The sequence below is a fragment of the Macaca thibetana genome, chromosome 17 (assembly GCF_024542745.1).
Source record: "Macaca thibetana thibetana isolate TM-01 chromosome 17, ASM2454274v1, whole genome shotgun sequence".
Taxonomy (NCBI): Eukaryota; Metazoa; Chordata; class Mammalia; order Primates; family Cercopithecidae; genus Macaca; species Macaca thibetana.
In genome coordinates, this window is record NC_065594.1 from 12,718,944 (window position 1) to 12,737,840 (window position 18,897).

The 18,897-nt window shown below is 40.6% G+C and overlaps 1 protein-coding gene across 1 annotated transcript in view; it reads right to left on the minus strand.

The window, feature by feature from the left end:
* Positions 1-18,616, minus strand: part of STARD13 (StAR related lipid transfer domain containing 13) — a 556,563-nt gene extending 537,947 nt beyond the window's left edge. The window contains exon 1 of the mRNA XM_050766579.1: positions 18,477-18,616. The gene's annotated coding sequence lies outside the window, so the exon portion shown is untranslated. The remainder of the gene's footprint in view (positions 1-18,476) is intronic.
* Positions 18,617-18,897: the final 281 nt, after the last annotated feature.

The following is an 18,897-nucleotide window of genomic DNA, read 5'->3' on the forward strand; positions in this document are numbered from 1 at the left end:
TTTTATGGTGTATAGTGTATTTTTTGACTGTGGCAAAATATACATTACATAAAATACACTATTTTAACTATCTTTAAGTGTACAGTTTAGTGGCTTTAAGTACACTTGCATTGTTGTGCAACCAGCACCATCAGCCATCTCCAGAACTTTTTCATGATCCCAAACTGCACCTGTTAAATAATACTTCCCCATGCCCCTTCCTCCAATCCCTGGTAACTACCATACTACTTCCTGTCTCTCTAAACTGGATGACTCTAGGTACCTCGTTTAAGTGGAATCCTACAAATTTGGTCCTATTGTGTCTGGCTTATTTCACTTAGCATAATGTCCTCGAGGTTCAGCCATGTTGTAGCATTTGTCAGAATTTTCTTCCTCTTGAAGGCTGAAGAGCATTCCATTGTATGTAGATACCACAATTTATCCATTCATCCACTGATAGACACTTGAGTTGCTTACACATTTTTGCTATTGTGAATAATGCTGCCATGAACACGGGTGGGTACAAATATGATTGTTTTGTTTATGTGGTGCTTTTAACTTTGCAAAGTGTTTTTGTTTCTATAATATCATAACCCCTCTGAGAGAGATTAGTTAGTATTTTCCTCTTGTGGCAAATAAGAAATTCAAATTTTAAAAAGTGAAATCACTTGTCAATTTAAGGACAGTTTCTGACTCTTAGCCTGGAGTATCTTTTTCTCAACATACCTTTCACTTTTCATCCCAATGATCCTTCACCAGCTGAAGATACCAGGGACTGTCATATTGCAAAATATATATTTGGTCTTTGTCCCCCTTTCCTGGAAACAACTCCTAAAATTCTTAGAATCTTCAAAGTGATGTCTTTTAGTATGCTAAGCCCGTGGCTAGCAGCTCCTAAGTAGTTTCAGGATGGGGGCTGGTCGCCAGAAAGACTAAGGCATGATTAGAGAGAGGATTGGGACTTTCACTTCCACTCCCCAATCTCTGGGAAGAGGAGAGGTGCTCGAGGTTAAATTGATTACCAGTGGGCGGTGATTTAATCAATCTGCCTACGTAATGAAGCTGCCATTACAACGCACAGAGGACAGGGTTTGGAGAGCCTCCTGATAGCCGAACACGTGGAGGCTCCTGGAGGGTGGCAAGCCCAGGGAGCACATGGAAGCTTTTTGCCCCTTACCTCATATCCCTATGCATCTGTTCATCTGCATCCTTTTGTAATATCCTTTGTAATAAACTGGTAAAAGCATTTCCCTGAGTTCTGTGATCCACTGTAGCAAATTAATGTAACACAAAAAGGTGGGTATGTGAACTCCAATTTATAGCCTGTTGGTCAGAAGCACACGCCATAACCTATTTTTTTTTGTTTTTTTTTTGTTTGTTTTTTTAAGAATCTTTCTCTGTTGCCCAGGCTGGAGTGCAGTGGCACCATCTCGGCTCACTGCAAGCTCCGCCTACCGGGTTCAAGCAACTCTCCTGCCTCAGCTTCCTGAGTAGCTGGGACTACAGGCATACACCATCACACCCCGCTAATTTTTGTATTTTTAGTAGAGATGGAGTTTCACCATGTTGGCCAGGATGGTCTTGATCTCCTGACCTTGTGATCTACCCGCCTTGGCCTCCCAAAGTGCTGGGATTACAGGTGTGAGCCACCGTGCCCAGCCAACCTGGGACTTTTGATTGGCATTGGCAGTCAGAGCAGTTGCGGGCCTGAGCCCCAAACCTATGGGACCTAACACTGTCTCCAGACAGATAGCACCAGAACTGAACTGAGTTGAAAGACACCCAGCTGGTATCTGCTACAGAATTGCTTGCTCGCTTGCTTGCTTGGTGCGTGGGGAAAACCCATGCTAAATGAAGTCAGTAGGTTCCTATTTTGGGGGAAAACTGTTTTAAAATTTATCTTTCGGGCATCAGTTGCAGCTGTTTTTCCTCCAAGAAAATGACATTCTGAGCTAAGCCAGACTGTCTCTCCCTTACCTCCGAACTATGCCATTTGAGAAAATTCAAACTTTGTCTAATGCTACAAGCTGAGAAACTACGTCTACAACCAAAATAAGGGATTTAAATCTTGATTACTCATGGGCTTAATCATACCTGATATGTTTCACATGCTATTCTTTGATAACAGTCTTCATTAAATTGCAGAGATGCCAATGCCATGTTTGAATAGAGTTTGAAAAGTTGAGAGGTTCTTAGAGAAACATTGAGGGAGGAGAGAAAAGGCCAGGTAGGCAGGCGTGGCCAGGCCAGCTACGCTCTGCTCACGAGGGCTTTCCCAACAACACCCCAGCCCAAGCAGAACCATGGTTTTTATTTTTGCTGATTTGTACTTGTGCGGGTTTTCTTAGCTGAATTCATGTTTTGTTATGTCAATAACAGTAAGTGAGATTGTTTTTCTGAAATAGTGCTGTTACCTGTGCTAGTTCTCATAGTTTTTCACTATTTAAAAAGATATTTCTATCAGTTAGAACTTCACTAAATGTTAACATTTCTCCAATTGTTAAAACCTCTCTAACTACAATAATTCCACGTCAGTAGGAAAGTTGCCAAATCTTACGTTTTTTTCTGACTTATTTGCTTTTGACCTTCCCTTGTTGGTACTGATCAGGTGTAGACCTTTGGTGAAGTACAGTTGTTTCCTTTGATCGTAACATTTGGCAGTGGTTCTCTCTGTACTGTCAGGGAGGTAGGACACTAAGTAACTATTTGATTTGTGCTGTGGTTTGTTTGTTTGTTTTTCAAGAGAAAAGATCTTGCTCTGTTGCCCAGGCTGGAGTGAAGTGGTGCAATTATAGCTCACTGCAGACTTGAACTCCTGGGCTCAAGTCATCCTCCCACCTCAGTCTCCTGAGTAGCTGGAAATAGAGGTGAGAGCCGCCATGTCTCCCTACATTCTTTATTTTATTTTCTGTAGAGACAAAGTCTCACTATTTTGCACAGGCTGGTCTTGAACTCCTATTTAAGTGATCCTCCTGCCTTGGCCTCCCAATGTACTGGGATTATAGGTGTGAACCCTTGTGCCTGGCCTGTGCTGTTAGATTCCCAATGGCTTCACTTTCTTGGTGGGGTTGTCAAATATAGCAAAGAAAAATAATAGGACATACATATAAAGTTAAATTTCAGATAAACAACAAATAACTTTTTGTAAATAGATTCCATGTGACATTTGGAACATACTTATACTGAAATATTATTTGTTATTTATCTGGAAATTCCCATTTAATTGGGTGGCTTATATTATATCTGGCAACACTATTCCTTAGATTTCTTCCATGAACGTTACTCAAAGAATAGGATCTCATAGTGTCATCAACAAATGCCACTTATGATAGGGGCTGAACTTGGTGATATGGAATGACGTAAACTGGAGGATGAACTGTAATGTCAGGAATACAGAACAAGAGATAATGAGGATTTGCCTCTCACTGTGGTTCTCCTTTGGAAGCAAAGGCAGACATCAGTAGTTTACCGTCCCAGGTGGTTAACCTGAAATGCAGGATTTGTGAGACCAGCCAACGGAAGAGGAAGTAAGAAAGCAAGTCTAGATCTGACACATACTCAATTTTGTTAGTCCTAAAAACTGTAGTGCGTGTAGGTACTCTACATGTATGAGTCCGTTCTCATGCTGCTATAAAGAGCTGCCCAAAACTGGGTAATTAAGAAAAGAGATTTAACTGACTCACAGTTCTGCAGGGTTGGGCAGGCCTCAGGAAACTTACAATCATGGCGGAAGGCACCTCTTCACAGGGTGGCAAGAGAATGAGTGCCTGCTGGGGAAATGCCACGCGCTTATAAAACCATCAGATCTCGTGAGAACTCACTGATTATCAAGAGAACAGCATGGGAGAAACCGCCTCCATGATCGAATTACCTCCACCTGGTCCTGCCCTTGACACATGGGGATTGTTACAATTCAAGGTGAGATTTGGGTGGGGATGCAGCCAAACCATATCAACTGGGTAGTATACATTTGTGTGTATCTATGTATGGAGGGGCAAGGGAGAAGGAGGGGAAGAACCAGCAATATGATCTCCTGGCAAAAAAGAAAATTATGATTATATTCTAATATACATATAGGTTCACAAATATGTCATCATTAAAGTAATTTATTTCAGCCGGGTGCGGTGGCTCATGCCTGTAATCCCAGCACTCTGGGAGGCTGAGGTGGGTGGATCACGAGGTCAGGAGATCAAGACCATCCTGGCTAACACGGTGAAACCCCATCTCTACTAAAAAATACAAAAAATCAGCCGGGCATGTTGGCAGGCGCCTGTAGTCCCAGCTACTCAGGAGGCTGAGGCAGGAGAATGGCGTGAACCTGCGAGGCGGAACTTGCAGTGAGCTGAGATCATGCCACTGCACTCCAGCCTGGGGGACACAGCGAGACTCCGTCTCAAAAAAAAAAAAAAAAAAAAGTTATTTATTTCTTGCCCAACCACCAAACTATCTATTTGGCTTTCCCAATCAGTTTAGAGTCATTACACTTTTGTTAATGTGATTGTATACAGACAATTTACAGGTTGTATAAAAATGAAGTAAAAATTTGCTTTGTTTTGAAAATGCTATAATGGAAGGACCACCGGAAAGGAGGCCCAAACAGCCTTGTTGGAGGCCCAGGTGAAGTGTGTGCCTGGTGAAGGTGCAAGTTACATCTGATTTTCTCTGTGACTCTCCACAAATCAAACACCTGCGCGTTAACTTCATGTTCTGCCGTTTTCATGCCATGGTCACAAGCCAGTCTAGTTGTATGGGAAGAAAACCTCCCTCTTTATCAGACTGCAGGCGACAAAGAAAAATCTGTGGGAGCAGGCAGTACACCATGCTCTGTACCCCCTCTCTATTTGCCATGAGATAAAAGGTCACACAAGGTTAAAAAGAATTTTTAAAGCTGACACTCATTAATTTGAAAGCTGCAACAACCCCATTGGTCAAATAGGTAAGGAGACATACAGTTTTCCCGAGGAAGAAATATAAAAAGCTAATGAATACCCTCTCCGCCCCAAAATTTGGTTTCAGTAATGCAGGTAAACAATAATGCAAGTTACAATGAGACACTGTTTTCTCTATAAACTTAGCAAAGTCTTGAGAACATATACAATTCAGTGTTTGTGAGAGTGAGGTGAGGTATTTATCCCCATTCACTGCTAACAGTAGTTTGAATTGATGCAACCTTTCTAGAAAATTTTCTATTATCAAACAGTATTACTTTCTCTTGTTTTTGGGAGATAGGGTCTCATTCTGTCAACCAGGCTGGAGTGTAGTGTGCAGTGGTGAGAACATGGCTTACTGCAACCTCAACCTCCTGGGCTCAAGTGATCCTCCTACCTCGGCCTCCCAAAGTGCTGGGATTACAGGCTTGAGCCACCGTGCCTGGCCAACCATATTCTTTCAATGATAGAAATCTTAAAACTATTTTAAATTTTAAAGATACCTTAAAAGATCCAAGATACTTTATAGACAAAAAATAATATCAGCATTTTGAAAAATAAAAATTCTGCAAGAAAATGAAATGTTTAGCTGCTAGGGTATAGTTTATTACATTTTGTACATGAAAAAGTTGAAATAGTAATAGTATGCAACCAATAAAAACAATGTTTATGATGAATTTTTAAAATATGAGGAAATGCCTTTGTCATATATTTAGCTAATAAGGAGTAGTGCAAATTATATTTCGTTTGGGATCAATTATGTTACAATAGTAGGAGAAGAATTACAAAGACATACAAACAGAGGTTATCTAATAAGGGAGTATGACTACAAGGGAATTTTACTTGTGTTTTATTGTTTTCTACATTGCCCAAGTGTTCTGTGACAGAAAAAAACAGACACTGAGTGGTCAGGTGGATAGCAGAGCAGGAGGGAGCAAGTCAGAAAGGCTCTCTCAGATCGACTTTGGACACTCTCAAAGTTTAGAGTTTCTCCAACAGGAAAACAAGAAACTCCGGGTTCCAAACGCCTCTTAATGAGTTCAGCTTCTGTCTTACTTGCCTGAACCTGAAGCTGTGGCACCGTTCCTCCGACACTTTCCCTAATGATCAGTTCTGCCCTCACCTCTCTGAAGAGAGGCTGGCAACTTCCAACGGGAAGGGAAGCGTCCACATGCTTCCTCTGCGGGGAGGAAGGAACGCAAGCCGGGTTGTACAAACGGGGGAGGGTATTCATTTCTGCTTTGTCTTAGTCCTATCAGAGATAAAACAGAATTTTCCTAGATCCAAGTAACCACGAATCCTTTCCAGTTTCCACTCAGGATCTGAGGGGGAAAACGTAGGAATGCTGAAGAGATACTCATTTCTCAACTCGCATATCCACTCCATCCAGCGAACCTGCTCGGGGAGGCTCTTTTCACTCTTTCCATTTCTTTTTTGTGGTCCACTATCACATACAACACTACACTAAATAAGGGTTTAGTAGCAGACGCACTTACTTTGTTTTTACAATTGTTGAGTTTCTGGTGTCACAACTTGACAGAACACATTGGCAGCAGGGGTTCTGCATCAATAGTACTTTGCACTTGAGGGTTTTCTCTGTGAAAACTGACAGAACTGTGTTGTCTTTGGGCTTGGTGAAAACTCCTTTTAACGCATTCACAGTTTGCTGCATGTGATGAAATTTAGCAATGCTCTTTCTCACCTTGAAGAAATCTCACGGATTTCAATTTCACCCTTGGCTTCATTTCTTGTTCTTGTTGAAATTCACACAAGTCAGTTGCCTGCTTTGAACTTCAGTTACCAAACTTAAAAAAAACTATTGACTCTTTTATTTATTTATTTATTTATTTATTTATCTATCTGTTTTTTGAGATGGAGTCTCGCTCTGTTACCCAGGCTGGAATGCAGTGGCCGGATCTCGGCTCACTGCAACCTCCACCTCCTGGGTTCACGCCATTCTCCTGCTTCAGCCTCCTGAGTAGCTGGGACTACAGGCGCCTGCCACCACGTCCAGCTAATTTTTTTGTATTTTTAGTAGAGACGGGCTTTCACCGTGTTAGCCAGTATGGTCTTGATCCCCTGACTTCGTGATCCGCCCGCCTCAGCCTCCCAAAGTGCTGGGATTACAGGTGTGAGCCACCGCGCCCGGCCAAAAACTATTGACTCTTTTACTTACGTTGCTCATCCTGACGGAAAAGATAAAATAAGATCGTCTGTGAGAAACGTTTTGTAAACTGTGTTGCAAACGTCACAATGATGAGAACGAATGAGGGACACAGGAAGTGGAGACCCTGTTACTGTGGAGAACATTTCAGGGTCAGGGGCCTATCAAGGAAGCATCCAACAACAGAATCCAGATTCCTCAAAGGTAAAGTCCTGCTTCTTATTTAAGGGAATTTCTTGATCATGTTTTATCTAATGCTCCCTTGTTGAGGGTGACTGAACTTAGAGAAAACGAGAATCCCTTGATGTTTTATGCAATTTGTACAATACATTTTCAAAGGAGTGGCTCTGTGGCATTTTTCATATTCTGAAGGAGCATACAATTTAAAAAACCCAAATAAGCTTTTGACCAAATGCAGCAAGACAAGCAGGAGGCTGTCTGCATGAGGACAGAACATAAGAAAAAACAATACAGAAATATTTAATCTTGTTATAGTCAAGAATTAATGGTTACTCTTGTACCTTTAATTAAGAAGTAAGACCATTTAAGTTATCTCTTTTGACGAGCAGCTAAATGACAGCAATATTTTCTTTCACAAGCTCCCTTCTCCTGCCTGTTGCTTTGTGCTGGTTAGTTTTGATGGAAAGACAATGCCTAATGGGATTATTTCAGACAATGGAGGAATTACTAACAAGGATAATTTCTTCTCTTATAGGAGAACATGCATCTTTATTTTGACTTTCCTATTTTTCTTCCAATAATGAGGTGAACTAATGCTGTTTAATCAACTGAAAGCTTTCTGGCTTTCAGAGGCAGCCATTCAGAAAAGGCTGATCTTAAATGAGAGGAGAGGGAAGCAGTAAGCTAAAAATAAAATGAACTCCAAGCTCTGACTGTCTCCTGGGGTCTCCTCGGCGCCATAATTTTTGGTTAATGAGAGTCTCAAGGGGGAAGGTCCTAAGTCAATGTCATTCAGCGGGCTCAGTGTAAATTCTTGGGCTGCACATGTCAGTAGAATCCATGCTTGACCACAGGGACCTGGAATGAACCAAGGCACAAAATGACCTCTGACTTGTCCCTGAAGAAAGAGAAGCTGCTGCTAACATGAGACTAGGTCATGTGGTAAGGTCTACACGTTCCTTTGACCCCAGCCTTCTTACAGAATCTCTGGGAATGCTGTGACATGCTTCCTAATCTACAAATGGAGGAAAATTTCCAGATCACCTCCATGGATCTCAGGAGAAATAGCCAACATTTCTCTGAATTCATTTTGCATTGCTGTTTTAATGTTACTAATACATTGATTAGAACTACATATAAATTTACATATAAAATTACATTTATAGCCTAGAAATGAATTTTTTTTTTTTTTTTGAGACAGAGTCTCGCTCTGTCGCCCTGGCTGGAGTGCAGTGGCGTGATCTCGGCTTGCTGCAAGCTCCGCCTCCCGGGTTCACGCCATTCTCCTGCCTCAGCCTCCGGAATAGGTGGAACTACAGGCAAGTGCCACCACACCGGGCTAATTTTTTTTGTATTTTTAGTAGAGATGGGGTTTCACCATGTTAGCCAGGATGGTCTCGATCTCCTGACCTCATGATCTGCCCACCTCAGCCTCCGAAAGTGCTGGGATTACAGGCGTGAGCCACTGCACCCAGCCTATTTATTTATTTTTGGAGACAGAGTCGTGCTCTGTCACCCAGGCTGTGGAATGCAGTGGCGCAATCTCGGCTCACTGCAACCTCCGCCTCCCTGGTTCAAGTGATTCTACTGCCTCAGCCTCCCAAGTAGCTGGGATTACAGGCACCTACCACCACACCCGGCTAATTTTTTGTATTTTTAGTAGAGACAGGGTTTCACCATGTTGGCCAGGCTGGTCTCAAACCGCTGACCTCATGTGATCCACCTGACTCGGCCTCCCAAACTGCTGGGATTACAGGCATGAGCCACCACGCCCGGCCTAAAATGTATTATTAACCACATATATTTAAAAAGTGGATGGATGAATAGATGGATAAAGTTTAGGTCCCAAACTCTGGGACAAATGCTGTGAAGACAATTTACTTCCATTAACCACAAATAACCCAAGAATGTTCACCAAACATGTAGACTGAATAGATGTTTCCCTTATATATAACTTAGCACTTTTTAAAATGTAGTATTAACCACATGTATTTTCCTGTCTGACCACATTGCTCATTCTTGCCATTTCTGTTACCTCCTTTTAAGAAGCTTCTGAAAGATATGATGATAAGTTCAGACAACAGCGATTATATGAATAGGAGAGTTTGACTATGGAGATGTTATTGAGGGACAAGCAGCATTATCTTGAGAATCTCAAGCTTTACCCTCCATGGTAGGGATGTTGCTGTACCTGTTGGAAGAGAATAGAATGCCTGTGTGGTTTTTATCTCTTTGTTGGAATAGTATACCTATATGGTTTTTATCTGTTATTTTTTTTTCAGAAAAATGTTCAAAAATATCTACTTTGCTCTCTCAGAACTCATGTACTCATTTTACTTTAAATTTACGTTCATTTTCTAGTTCATATAGATGCATATGTAGGCAATTAAGCAAGTAGTTTTAGGTACATTTGTGTGCATGTGTGAATGTGTCCATTTATCTTCTCAACCATTGCATCTCTTCACTTCTAAGACACCATCCTCTGTGAGATGCACCATTAGATAATGTATCACTAAGAAAGAAAAGTAACACTGTCAATTAAACTATCACTTGCTATCAGTTGTAAAATGCATCCCAATTTCAGAGATGCAAAAATGTGAAAAGATCCTGAATATTCTTCATTGGTAGCAGTGTTTTTCATGTGGTCTATTACAAAAATATCCCTTTTAATGGATGCTGAAGAGTCACATTAAATGAGGGTTAGCCTAAAGCTGCCTCCTTACATATTTTAAGTTCAGCCTAAAGGTTCCTCTGTACATCATGATCCATAACATGTGAAGGTATAAACAGATGCAGGCCATAGCCTTGTGCCAGTCACTGAGTTTTGGCCAATCAAATGTAGCCAACTGTTTGAACCCTGTTCAAATAAGGCAGACACTGAGCTGTAAACAATCCAGTTGTTTCTGTCCCTCACTTCCATTTTCTTTACATCACTTTCCTTTTTCTGTTCGTAGATTTTCTTCCACCAGATGGCTGCACTGGAGTCTCTGAGCCTACTCTGGCTCAAGAGGCTGCCCAATTCGGGGATCATTCATTGCTCAATTAAACTCTTCTAAATTTAATTCAGCTGAAGTTTTTCTTTTATCAGTTGTTGAACTGGAACACTTTGCACGTACCTAATTGTTTCAAATATCTATTAAAAAATGGCAAATATCTATTAAAAATGGACGCCTAGGAAAAATTGAACTGCTAAAACCTGGGCCTTTTATTAGACATACAAACTTGAATATTTATATAAATGAAATGATGATGTCTTAGTTTCACTTCACCAGCAACCTAGTGGTGGACATTGTGGGAGAATATGGGTGAGGGTGGCTATGAGTTGACAATTGGTCAAGCTGGATTGCAAGCACATGGGTGCTTATGATAGTATTCACTTAAAATTCCAAGAAAAGAAGAGTTTCTGTCTGTGTAGCAGTGACAGAACAGGAACAGGATTGTGCTCCCATGTGCCCAAGAGGTAATCTCTATGCCCAAGGTAGTAGATTACAGATGGAGACTAAAGAGAACGTGTTTCCTGGAACCGTGAGTGAGGAGACGAGTGAAATATGACACTCACCACTAGTCCTTCACTTAATTTTGTTGAAGCTGACTGGGTCGTACCTTTTGTTACAGGGATGGTTGGCTAGTCCTCATAATTGCATCTAGCCCTGAAGATCATGTGCTACTTTATATTGGTGTTTGCTCGGCTTCAAGGAGTGAAGAAAGCTGGCATAGAGGCCAACTAAAAACAGCAACAATAGCAATTAAAATTTTCATTGAATTGTTGAGCTGCTGTGCTAAGTAGTTTACCACATATTGTTTTACTTAATTGTCTTAACAACCCTGACAGGTGATACTATTATTACCTCTATTTTTACCCGTGCGGAAACAGAGAGAGAAAAGTTAAATGCATTTCCCAAAACTGGCAAGTGTCAGGTCCCGGATCACAATCTGAACTTGTGCTCTAAGTCACAGCCATGTATTGCCTTATTTTCTGTTGCACCAGGATACGAGCAATGGAAATCACATCCTGCTGAGAATGGCTTGCAGAATAGGACTAAAGACTCAGCCTTCAGCCAATAATCAGTGGGAGCAGATGGGTGTAAAGGAACACAGACACAGGAAATGACCCTCATAGAAACAAATAAAAAGGGAATGCAGAAACCTCTACTAAGCAGATAAATGTAGTCCTGTCCAGGACAGACAGAAGAGGCAACTCCTCTGATTTTCATTCCCTCCTGAGTCTTTAAACCTTATCAGAGTATGCCCATGCTTTCTGCAGCCTCTCGTGCCTGGGTTCATTGGTGTGTAGCACACCATCTCCTGGAATGCCAGTGGTCCTTCAGACTTCCACCGCTTGCTCCCCTCCATCTGGAATCTTACCCATGCTCACTAACTGCTATGATAAAAAGACGATGTTCTTCTTATTATATTCTTGTATGTCTCTCGAGAGCCCTATCCGTCCAAACATACTTCATTACAAAATCTAATCATTATTCTTAATACTTGTGCAGATTTGAAGATTGTTCCTGCCCTGGCAGGTCAACTACTACCACCTTCTCCATATTTACCCACAAATGTCTGAGTAACATTTAAATAAACAGAACTTTTGGAGTGGGAAGTGTTGGAATCACCATCTGGATTGGCTGATCATTTGGGCAGCAGGATCCTGAGGGTAGCTCAAGGATTACATATGTATTCAAAAGCAAGGAAAGCCACATGGGGATGGGACTATGATACAGGCTGTGGTTTGCACAGGGCTTGGCATGTAGTATGCCAAGTATCTTATATTCCTTCTCTGTGTTTCTAATAATGTCACTAAAGATCACATTGAACTTCAGTGGGGCATTTTGTAAATCCTTCATGGTATCATTGCAGATGAGATTAAGAATATGGGCTGAACTAATGCAACTAGGCAGATTAATAACTCATTGAACAAACATAATTGGAGAATGTCAACAAAGATCACATTGCATTTTTTTGTCTATAACATATGGAATTTACTATCAACTAAAATCCTAAAGTCTTATTTCACAAGTACAAGTTCTTCCAGTGAGTGTGCACTTATGATTATGATCCAAAATAAATAATCTTATGTTTGTCACTGTTACTTAGGTCTAGGTAGCTTGAGCTCATTATTCCAACCTGTTCAGATCTGTTTTCGTTTTGATGCTGTCATCACATAAGTGCATTCTTCCTTTTGGCTTTACATTTAGTAGTGTTTACATTGCTAAACATGCATTTATCCAAGACACTGATAGAAATGCTTATCAGGACAGGACCAAGAACAACGTTTTTAATAAGTCACCAGACATCCCCTCACCCGAGTTGCTAATAAGCACCCTCTTCGTATGTTCATTCAGCCAATTATTAATCTGCCTAATTGCATTAGCTGGGCCCATATTTCTTCATCTTGTCTCCCATGATACCATGAAGGATTTACAAAAATGCCACACTGAAGTTCAAGTGTATTTTGTCTGTTGCATTTCCTTGAACTATTGTTCCCATTAATTTGTCCAAATTCAATTTGCCTAAAAGCAATCTGACAAAAAGCAATTTGGTTAAAAAGATAATTTTTTCAAAACAACGGTCTAGTTAAAAGGGAATAATGCTGATAGGTATTTTTTCAAAATTGCTCTGAGTTGCCACCCATTTTGCACCTTATATATTTTTATGCATATATTGCTTTTCCTCAATAGTTTGATTTTTTAATTTCTAATTATTTTCTAGCTGATTATTCCTGTTAGGCATTGCTTATAATGTAGAATAACTGAAACAATCTAACTGTTCAGCAATTAATTAAAAGAATGCAAATGTCCAACAGTTGATGGATTGCTCTAAAATTATGACAGTTTCCAATTACCATATGGTAGTTAAAAGACAATATGTAGTCATAGGGAAAGCATATGGAAGCCTACCATGCACTAATGTGTAGTTATTGGCTAGCCCCTCTTGAATAGGATTATGTTTAACATTGGTTTTCTGGTTTGCATTCATTATTTTCCAGTAAAATACATGTTATTTTAAATTCCTAAAATAGGATGGTTGTGGTCACACCTGTAATCCCAACACTGAGAGGCTGAGGCAGGAGGAACAGTTGAGGTCAGGAGTTCAAGACCAGCCTGGGCAACATAGCATGACCTCCTGTCTACAAAAAATACAAAAATTAGCTGGGCGTGGTGGTGGATACTTTTATTCCCAGCTACTTTGGAGGCTGAGGCAAGAGGATCACTTGAGTCTAGGAATTTCAGGTTACAGTGGGCTATGACTGGGCCACTGCTCTTCAGCCTGGGAAACAGAGCAAGACCTTGTCTCTAAATAAATAAAGACATTTAAATTTAACAAATGAATTAAAAGCCTAAAATAGTACATGTCACAATCATAGTTTGTTGTTCAACCACCCTATCAATTTCAAATAATTTACTCCTATTATTAAATCCTTAGTTGTCCCTTTTACACTGTTGGTGGGAGTATAAATTAGTTCAACCATTGTGGAAGACAGTGTGGCAATTCCTCAAGGATCTAGAACCAGAAATACCATTTGGCCTGGCAATCCCATTACTGGGTATATACCCAAAGGATTATAAATCATTCTACTATAAAGACACATGCACACGTATGTTTATTGCAGCACTGTTCACAATAGCAAAGATTTGGAACCAACCCAAATGCCCGTCAATGATAAGACTGGATAAAGAAAATGTGGCACATATACCATGAAATACTATGCAGCCATAAAAAAGAACGAGTTCATGTCCTTTACAGGGACATGCATACGGCTAGAAACCAACATTCTCAGCAAACTAACACAGGAACAGAAAACCAACCACCACATGTTCTCACTCATAAGTGGGAGTTGAACAATGAGAACACATGGACACAGGGAAGGGAACATCACACATTGTGGCCTGTCATGGGGTGGGGGCAAGGAGAAATACCTAATGCATGTGGGGCTTAAAACCTAGATAATGGGTTGATAGGTGCAGCAAACCACCATGGCACATGTATACCTATGTGAAAAACCTGCACATTCTGCACATGTATCCCAGAACTTAAAATAAATAAAATAAATAACCAAATAAAATTTTAAAAACCTTAACTTATCCTCTAAGCAATTCCTTAGTTGTTCAGACTTTTCCCAATACAAAGTAATTACGTGAAGATGAATTCATTACACATAATGACAAAAATAAAGGTTCTGAAAACTATGAAACAACATTTAAAGATACTTACAGTGTTATAAAGCTGTCCCATGTTTGATCACCCATACTTGAATATATAATGATGGGAAATAATTATTTGCAACCAATTTATCACATTGACCAATTTGCTTTGATGAAATTACTTTTGACTAAATAACAGGCTATCCATCTACAGGTTAGTAACATAAGAACAAAACAATATGACTATATGGATTATTTCCTTTTTAGTGAATCTGTTCTGAATTCTAGGATCCATTAGCATCTCTTTTGGATGTCTTACAAGCTATTCCTTTAATAATCTATTTTAGAATATTGCCAATTTAAGACAATTTAAGCGTATGCATAAGTTCCTCTTAGAGCAATTCAAAGACCCCAATGGGGGACAGCCTCCTACTTGAACTAAGTGCTGACACATGAAGCTAGGACGCTATCCATGCATTTTATTCCAAGTGTTTCGTGCTGATTGATTCTCAAGGAAATGGCTTGACTTCTCCATCCTCTGGCATTTCTATAGAATCAATTCAAGAATATTACATGTGTTTAATATTCTTATGTTCTTATTTTCTTACTCCATCCTTAGAGATTTCCCAATGTTATTTCCCTTTGACCCATTTTACTATTATTTAAAAATCAGTGTGATTCCACGGCTATGAGTACTGCTTGGCTGTGCTTATGACCTACATTTGTGACCATCTGAGAGGACAGGTGCATAAGAATTGCAAAAAGCTCCTAGAAATTGCCAATAAATTCTTTGTGAGTCCTCTAAGTGTTGACACCAGGCGTATAGGCAATAAGTTAACACTTTACATGATTTTGCCTAGTATACCGCATTAGATAAGACAGAATATATACATTAGTTTTTGTCTTGTCTATAGATGAATGAAGTCAGAATTTTTAACTCTCTCTTTTTTTTTTTTTTTTTCTTTGAGACAGAGTCTCACTCTGTCGCCAGGCTGGAGTGCAGTGGTGCAATCTCGGCTCACTGCAACCTCCAACTCCCTGGTTCAAGAGATTCTCCTGCCTCAGCCTCCCAAGTAGCTGGGACTACAGGGACGCACCACTACGCCCAGCTAACTTTTGTATTTTTAGTAGAGTCGGGGTTTCGCCACGTTAGCCAGGATGGTCTCCATCTCCTGACCTCATGATCTGCCTGCCTCGGCCTCCCAAAGTCCTAGAATTACAGGCATGAGCCACTGAGTCAGGCCCAGAATTATTAACTCCTTTACTCTTTTTTTTTTTTTCTGAGACAGAGTCTTGCTCTGTCTCCCAGGCTGGAGTGCAGTGGTGCCATCTCAGCTCACGGCAACCTCCACCTCCCGGGTTCAAGCAGTTCTCCTGCCTCAGCCTCCTGAGTAGCTGGAATTACAGGCATGCACCACCATGCCCAGCTAAATTTTTTGTTTTTAGTAGAGATAGGGTTTCACCATGTTGATCAGGCTGGTCTCAAACTCCTGACCTCAGGTGATTTGCCCACGTCGGCTTCCCAGAGTGCTAGGATTACAGGTGTGAGCCACCGTGCCAGACCAGAATTACTCTTTTACCTCACTGTCTTAGGGTTTGTTTAAAATAAAATGGTCTAATTTCATCTCTTCGTGTTTGTTCATGTAGAGTTGCATTCCCACCCAGTCTTAGTGAAAATTTCTACAATGAAATATTCTTCAAATGGGACATGAAATCATAATAGTTAATTTCAGCTATTTCTTCAGCCAGCCTTTCATTCATTCAATAAAAAATGAAAAGTAAAACTAATAAAAACAAAGGAAACTATTAGCTCTACAGACAAATGACATATTCTTTAAATGTGAGCTCTGTAATGGTGTGGTTTCATCGGGATTTGGTTCTTAGCATAGACCAATGAATAGGAATAGCAGTAAGACCAATGAAGAGGAGTAATCTTATTCCTCGAGTTTATAATTCCAGAGCCTTTGTCTACCTTTTGGGGACTGTCCCCAAAGCATTCCTCTGCTAAGAAATCAGGGTCTGAGTGCAGCCACAAGGGAAAGGCCCCAGACTGTCAAAGATGAAAACCACCAGAACCTGAGTGAATCTTTCAATAAAGGAAGTGTCACCTTTAGTAAAAGAAACAGAGAAATCTTGAAATTTTTTTCTGGCAATTTTTTTCTACATTGACACAAGTAACATATTTTAGTTTCCCCCCTATTATTCCTTTTCATTTTATTAAAACAAGAAAAGAAATTGCTGAGAATGGCTCTTATGTCATGTCTGGTTAATGAAACTAACACATTGCTTAAATATTTATTCTCACATACATTGTATTTGGATTGCAGATGTGCAGAAATGTTGTCAAGTTAAAAATAACTCTTTCAGTAAGGCGACGGCACACTGGAATGCTAATCCATGCCCACTGCTATACCTCACGCCTACATCCTGGGTGTCCTGGCTGCATGAAGTAAACAGCGCTAGCTTCCCTTCCTTAGGAACCTTCACCTTTTGGCTAGAGCCGTTTTTAAAATGTGTGCCAAGATTAGCAAGAAACAGAGTGACAGGAGAAAGAGAAAAATCCTCAAGAGAGCCACTCTCAGTTCCAGAGACCCTGGAACAGTGCTTATGGCATTCCCGTTGGGGAAATTTTCTTCCTTCCAGGACAAAGGTAGCTTCAACATTCTAATCCTTACAGTGAATGAGTACCTACCCTAATCTGTGCGCAGCTAATCAGTCATGTGGTTCAAAGCGTAAAGCCGTGAGAACACCTAAAGTCAGGTGAGGCCACTTCGTTCTGGAAAGGAAAATGTCTGGAGGAGAGAATTTTCAGGCCAGGACTCCACTACTGCTGCACCCTCAGATTTTAGGTAGGATGTCCTTTGGGGTTCACCTCAGTATGTGGGTAGGAGGGAGCCTGTGTCATGGGAATATGCCCTGGGGACTTACATGGAAGTATAAGCCCCTATCAAGGATGAGAAAGCATATGGGGCAAGAATACGATTTGCTTTTCGTGGAGGGAAGTATGAATGCAGATTGGTGCTCTCTGTGAAAAGGGTACAGTAAGGGTTTGGAGATCTCAGGGGAAGTAACAATTAACTTAGTCCCTGTATATCTGATAAAAGCAAAGGAGGAGAGTAGGAACGTGTGGGCAAAGATTTAAGAAAATAGATGCAGTTTGATTATCATCTACATCTTCTCTTTTAAGTTCTCTAGGGCACAGAAAGAAGATTCAACATCTTATTTTCCCCAGTGAGAGAGAAATATTATACAGTGATGCCCTCTTAGAAACAGGTCAATGAGCTAGCTAAAAGCATTGAGTATTCCACCTTTGGAGGCCGATCAAACTTGAGCAAAAACATTAGAAGGTCCTGTACATTTCTACTGGAAGACTGGATTTTGTTAACAACATTAGACAAATAATTGCCTTCTGTATTGTTGAACTTGTTCTACCTCCTTTTATGTCTGATAAATCCCTGGCTCCTAGTCAGTACTATAATTACTTTCAGCTTTCCAATTTAATTTGCCACAATCACAGGAAACTGGCCTGTACACACTAACACCTGATCCCAACAGATTTTTCACATCTTACAGAGCAGTGCCAATAGAGTTGCAGCAGCAGAGTTTAATCCCCTCCCATGCCTAAGCAAGCACCAAGCGACATTCAGGATAAAGACCTGCAGATCTGGACTGACATTTGGTTACAATTGCACTGGTGTTTTCTCTCTATGGGACTGGACCTGCACCCAGACCCACTTTCAACTGGCAAGGATGATTTGATCCCATTTGTAAGCATACTGATTTACAGAGAGCAGAGAGAAACCCCAGTCTATCCTGGATACTTCCACACATGTGTAAAAGTACAACATATCTTTATGACTGTTTCATTATGGAAGACTTTTCATTTTTTAAACAGTGGTGAGTTTTTTCCTTTTAAGTCAGAGCTGTGCGTGCACGTTTGACAGTGAGCTGTTATTCCTAAAGGCAGGAGGTTAGGCAGCATGCTACAGTTTCATATTAAACAACAAAGAGGTTTAAGGAGCGACCTCAAATTACACTCACAGTTTCAAAGTTCAAGAATTGTGGCTGAGCACTCCTTACCTTACAATTTCGGATCCAAAGAGGTCTTTAAGTTTAAAGCAGTATATCAAATGTGCAGGATTTATTTTCTTGCATGAAAGTCTCATCTGTCATAGCACCCCACTCCCCGGGAGGAGCCCAGCCTCCTCTTCCCAAACACCAATGAGGAAACCAGAAGAGCACATGGGGGAAGTGGCTTCCCTGAAAGCCTGTCAGAGTCTGTACATGCTCTTTGTGACAGAGGTGCCAAATTAACCTTGGCATGAGGTTCACAATGCACCTCATTGTGAGGTCCTGGGCACCTCTTAGGGGAAGAAAAATATTATAAAATGTCCAAGCCAGTTGAAAGTTTTCACGCTTTTGCTGAGATGTGCCTCTTATTAATTAAAAATAAAAGAGACAATTTTTTTCCGTTAATTAGCTTCCTGAGGTAAGAGTAAGA